Source organism: Danio aesculapii, chromosome 23 (assembly GCF_903798145.1).
Source record: "Danio aesculapii chromosome 23, fDanAes4.1, whole genome shotgun sequence".
Classification (NCBI taxonomy): Eukaryota; Metazoa; Chordata; class Actinopteri; order Cypriniformes; family Danionidae; genus Danio; species Danio aesculapii.
The window spans coordinates 12038579-12044876 of record NC_079457.1 but is presented as its reverse complement, the minus strand read 5'-3'; the positions used below and the strand labels follow the sequence as shown (position 1 = coordinate 12044876).

The window sequence follows — 6298 nt, the reverse complement described above, 5'->3', positions numbered from 1 at the left end:
GAGTAAACGTTATGTTTGTAATGAATTTGTTAATAGGCTACTTTTGCAACTTGTATATCGTCTTGTTAGTCAAATATTTGGTAAAATTAAAGTGCACTCGTGGTACAAGTCAGAAAGAGAACCACGATTCTTTTCTTAGGACCGGTCTGTTGCACACTAATTCAAACGAATCATTAAAAAGATCTGATTCAAAAGAAGGTTTCTAATGTTATTATAATCATGTCCTTTAGTAAATATCCTTAATATCCTTTAGTAAAGTAAATCCTCATACTTTTTAAATTAGATTTTTATCATGTCACTCTCTTAGATGTGTCTTTAGAGACTTCTTTGCAATTTACAAGTTAAACTGCACTTTATTTTCCATAAAACTAGAAGTAATAGCTTGGATCAGCCAGGCATGTTATCTTTCATATTTGTGGTGTACTTAAGTGGATGGTAAAATTAAAGTGCACTCGTGGTAGTCTGTAAGATTACCACGATTCGTTTCTTAGCATCGGTCTATTGCACACTGGTTCAAACGAATCATTTAAAAGATCCGATTCAGAAGAACGAGTCTTATGTTTCTAAGAGGATTTTGTGTTAGTATTGGCATGTTTATTGTTAAGTTCCCGCGTCAAACTTTGATCATTCGCATACTCTCTCCTTGTTTGACCGATGTCTGCAATGACTTCACGTCCTATTCGGCTTTAATTCCTGCAGCCTCAGTGACAGTGAGCACACGCATTGAGCTTGGGTAAACAGCTCTCTACGTTTCTTGCTGACTCACAGAAACCTGATACGAGAATGCTTAGTAGTGACGGTGAAAAGCAGATGCTAAATGTCTATCATGCTTAAATAATTCGCACTAATATTTGTGTCTCACACTTAGGCTAACTCAAAATAGGTTGTCATAACTGACAGCTTCGTGCTCGTGCATGTGATAAAAATATAAAGGTTAAATAAAAGGCTGTATAATATATTTAAGAAATAGTTAATGAGAAAAGGGAGATATATAGTAGTCTTAAAAAAATTAAGAGCTGAGGAGACATTTTTCCACAATATTAGATTGCTGATGTTCTTATTGTGAACACCAGATGGCAGTGTACTTTTAGGAAACACACTATTTAGGGAGGTGTAGGGGTGTAGTTGGGTGTAATGCTCACTAAGGCATTTATATATATATATATATATATATATATATATATATATATATATATATATATATATATATATATATATATATATAGATAAGTATATATATATATATAAGTATATATACAAGTATATATAAGTATATATACAAATATATATAAGTATATATACAAGTATGCATATATATATATGAATGTGTGTGTATATATATATATATATATATATATATATATATATGTATATATATATATATTGTTATTTTTAAGATAATTATAATTTAAATTATTCGCTTTACTTTCATTCACTTGAAGAAAAGTGTTATATACTTTAGTAAATATCCTTTAATAAAGTGAATTCCCATAAATTAAATGGGGTTTTATCATATGTCACTCTCTTTTAGATGTGTCTTCAGAGTCTTCTTTTCAATTTACAAGTTAAACTCCACTTTATTTTCCATATAGCTAGGAGTAATAGCTTGGATCAGCCAGGCATGTTATCTTTCATATTTGTGGTGTACTTAAATGGATGACTGATTATATTGCAGAAGAAGTTTCTTGAGGAATTTAGCACATATAACACTCCGGTCTTGCGGTGCTATTAGGAGGTCACAAGTCAAAGTGATATACATTCTAAATGAAGCGCTGATTTAACACGTGCATGCCTTTGATGTTAAGGATTTAGGGCTTAAGTTGAACATTTCACTATTTTAAGATCTTAACGGCCCTGTCTATTCCACTACCTGGACATTTTGGAGTCCTCAGTTTCAAAACTATTACATTTTTAAGCCACGGATAACGCATAACCTCTGTGTATAATGGTATTACCCAGTTTGCACTGCATGGGAGCCAGCTGCAACTACTGCAAACAAGATGGCCACCCTCAGCCTGTAATTGCATGCAGGCAGTAAATGAGGCAGCCCAATAAAGGTGCTGAGATTGTTTTAACAGAGTGAGCTTGGCTGAAATGCGTGGAAGGCTGCGTGAGAGGCAGGCAGGAAGGGGGGAAGGGCAGAGGCGTGTGATTGATGGCACACAGACAGTGTGTTACCGACCTTGCTTGATGACGAGTCTCCCTCAGGCCCATGACACTCCTAACCTCGCTCCTCCTCCCATGTCAAGTGTTGCTGAGGAGATCAATGAGAAGATCTGGTGCAGGCCAGACTTATATTGGCCAGTCATTTTATCATCTGGTCAGGGATTCCTATTGCTTGTTTTATAGATATGGCAAATCCTAAAGGAGGAGGACTGTTGAGGTTTTTTGTGGGTATTCTATACAAATTTAGACTGTTGTAGCCGGCATTAACATGGATCTACAGAGTTTTGTGAATTACTGTCAGCTGTCAAATCATGTGAATCTGTTTTCTGTATTCAGTCCGAGCGGCATACAGAATTGTCATAACCTTATGATTCTTAAAATCCTCTACAATAAAATGCTTTCTTATTTATTACTTTATGGTGTTATAGAAGATGTGAATATTAAGGGTTTTTCTTGGATTCATTGATGCCTATAGAGAAATGCTATTTGTGATTTATGTATGATAGTGTATACATTTTGTTATGGGAAGAAAAGTTACATTTTATTTTACTAATTTACTTTAAATAGAATTTTAACTTTACTTGAAATTAATTCCTTTTTCCCAAAAGTTTAGGAAAAAATTGCCATCAGACATAATAAATTAAAGATTTTTCGCAGGGATGTATCAAAATGACAGTAAGGACATTTTTTTATACAGACTATATTCTATATTTTCTATATATTTTTTTCTATACAAATTTAGACCTTGGTAACTGGCATTAACTTAGATCTACAAAGTTTTGTGAATTACTGTCAGCTGGAAAATCATGTGAATTTGTTTTCTGTATTTAATCTGAGCGACGTACAGAACTGTCATAACCTTATGATTCTTAGTGCAAATCCTTTATTATAATATGCTTTCATTTTTTCTTTATTACTTTACACACTTAAGTAAAGGTACCAGGAAAACCAATGTGATGTCATAGAAGATGCCAATATTAAAGGTTCTTCTTGGAATCATTGATGCTTTAGAGAAACATTATTTGTGAATATGCATTTCAGTGTATACATTTTATCATAGGAAGAAAAGTGACATTTTATTTTACTAATTTACTTTAAATAGAATTTTAACTTTAAGTTAAAACCTAAAGTTTAAGAAAGTTGCCATCAAACATAATAAATTAATACTTTTAATCAGGGATGTATCAAAATGACAGTAAGGACATTTTTTCTATACAAAATATATTCTATATTTTCTATATTTTATTTTACACAAAATTAGACGTTTGTAACTGGCGTTAAATTGGATCTATCAAGTTTCGCGTATTACTGTCAGCTGGCAAATCATGTGAATTTGTTTTCTGTATTGACTCCTGGGGCATACAGAATTGTCATAACCTTATGATTCTTTCAGTCTAAATCCTTTAATAAAATCCTTTCTTTATTACTTTACACTCTTAAGTAAAGTTGCCAAGAAATACCAATGTGATGCCATTAAAGATGTGAATATTAAAGGTTCTTCTTGGATTCTTTGATGCCTATAGTAAAATGATATTTGTGATTATGCATTTTAATGTATACGTTTTATCATGGGAAGAAAAGTGACATTTTATTTTACTAATTTACTTTAAATAGAATTTTAACTTGGGAGTATTTCCATTTTTTTAAGTTTAAGAAAATTGGCATCAAACATAAGAAATTAATGCTTTTACTCAGCGACGCATCAAAATGACAGTAAAGACATTTATTTAATTATTTTATTTCTAAACAAAATATATTCTGTATATATTATAAATGCTATTTGTGATTTATGCATTTTAATGTATACATTTTATTATGGGAATAAAAGTTAAATAACTATTATTTTAAATACTTTACCAATTTACTTTAATAGAATTTTAACATTTTTTCAGAAGTTTAAGAAAATTGCCATCGAACATAAAAAATTTATGCTTTTACTCTGGGATGTATCAAAATGACAATAAGGACATTTAATTTATTTTAATGTTTTTCTTCTGACTTAAAAAAATGCAATATATAATTAAAATACAACCATTCTATCTAAAAGTGCAATTTAGAATGATTTCTGGAGGATCATGCAGCACTGAAGATTGGAGCAATGAATTCAGTTTTGCGTTTTTGGAAGTTGGAAAGTATATTTCATTGTTTTGTTATGTTTTTGAGCATATGATACTTTTCAATAAGCATTTAAAAAAATCCCAAACATATGAGTACTGCATTTTAAATAGTTTTTTACATAATTAATACAAGATTTAAAAATGATTTAGAGCGCTGCTGTTGTAATGCTACTCGATGGTAGCACAGGATGATAACTGGTTTCAAGGTTTAGCACAGTTTCGAAAGGTGTAGGTTATAAAACCACAAAAAATTCTGTTATACGGTACCTACGATATATGTAAGGTACCGTGTGGTTATATGTGTTTATATGTATATGTGTTTTTTTTATGACTGTTTTATTTAGTTTTTTAGGACAACAGTATCTTCAGCAGAAAAGGAAGGACCACATCAAATGCTACTGGTCAGCCTAGGATTCAGCAAACATTTGAAAAACAAATCACTTATACACCAACATACAAGCCTACTATAGATCTGAACAGTGCAGTGGCTTGCTTTAGATGCAAAGAAAAGAAAGAAATTCAAAGATGCCTTTTCAAGTTATAAAGAAATCTGCGTTTTTAAAACCAATGAAGACACCAGAAGTCAAAGATTTATTTATATTATTTAGCCTGACATGTTGACTGTTACAAAATATTTTAAATGTTTTTTTAAATGAAATGTATTGTGTTCAATGGGGAAAAAAAGTTGTTGTTTAGAGCAGTAATCACAATATTGTGAAACCATGATATTTTTTCTAAGTTTATGATACTGTCCGATTCTTTTATTGGCCCACACCTACACGTTGGTTCCATTCTATAAAAAATGCTTCATTGATTGGAAAATGTCTATATATCAAAATATGGATAATTGAATATGTTATTCTTAGCAGAGTCTAGATATTTTATATCATCTTGTTTGTCACTGATTTCAGCATCTTGAATAACTGCAGTGGTTAGGGCTGATATGCAGGAGAGTGCATCTAGTAGGCATGGGATGATAACCATTTTCAAGGTAAAACCACGATTTGGAAAAGTCAAGGTTTTAAAACCACCAACATTTTCTGCTGTACCGTTCCTAAAGTATGTGTAGGATTTTTTTATTTACGTTTTATTTTTAGTTTTAGGACAACAGTATCTCCACCAAAAAAGATATCCAAATATGGCATTTTAAATTGTAAAGAAATTTGTGTTTTTTGAAACTAATAACGACAGCAGAAGTCAATGATTTATTTGAATTATTTAGCCTGACATGTTTACTGCTCCAAAATATTATAAATGTTTCCTAAAATAAAATATATTGTGTTCAAAGGGGAAAATGTTGTTGTTTTTTTACCCAGAGATTTAAAAAGAATATATTTTAATATATTTTTTGCATATATTTTAAACCATGATATTTTTATCCAAGGTTATCATAGCATCAGAATCTTATACCGGCCCATGTCTAGCGTTTAGTTTAGCAACTTGCAAGAACTGACAGTGGATTTTCTGGGGCAGGGCATATTTGGTTATATCGTGTTGGCATCTCCACCTTGAAACAGGAGGGGGAGTTTAAATATCATCCACCACACCCTGAATATATAGTCCTTCCTGATGGAAAGAGAGCATGTTCTACACGTCAGAAACAAAGGAAATGCTCGCTAAGGGCACGGAGAAGAGAAAGTAAAATCTTAAAGTCAATCAAAGACCCCAGAAGGGTAGAAGACAAAGAGGGACAGAGATAAACTGACAGAGAGAGAACTTGTGTGCCAAAGAGAAAGGGAGAAACATGAAGGGGGGCAGCGGTATTTAGTATGCACGGCCAAGCTGCCCCATCTGCTTAGCACAGCAGTCCCCGTCGTATAACTGTCTGTAGGCCGTGAGCCGCATAAAGAATGTCTCCAATTTGATGTAATTCCGCAAAATTAATGACAGCTTTACCCAGGATGGGCCGTGAGGGAATGATTAGAGTTTGATCATCCATCTGATCGGTGGCCATGCCTGGCCCGAGTAGCGCGTTGACGCATACTGGGTACACCCTCGCCAGGGACCCGCGCGCA

The 6298-nt window shown here is 32.6% G+C and overlaps 1 long non-coding RNA gene across 1 annotated transcript in view; it reads left to right on the top strand.

Moving 5' to 3' along the window:
- LOC130217768 (uncharacterized) overlaps window positions 1-6298 on the top strand; it is a 91276-nt gene that overhangs the window by 34963 nt on the left and 50015 nt on the right. The window lies entirely within an intron of this gene.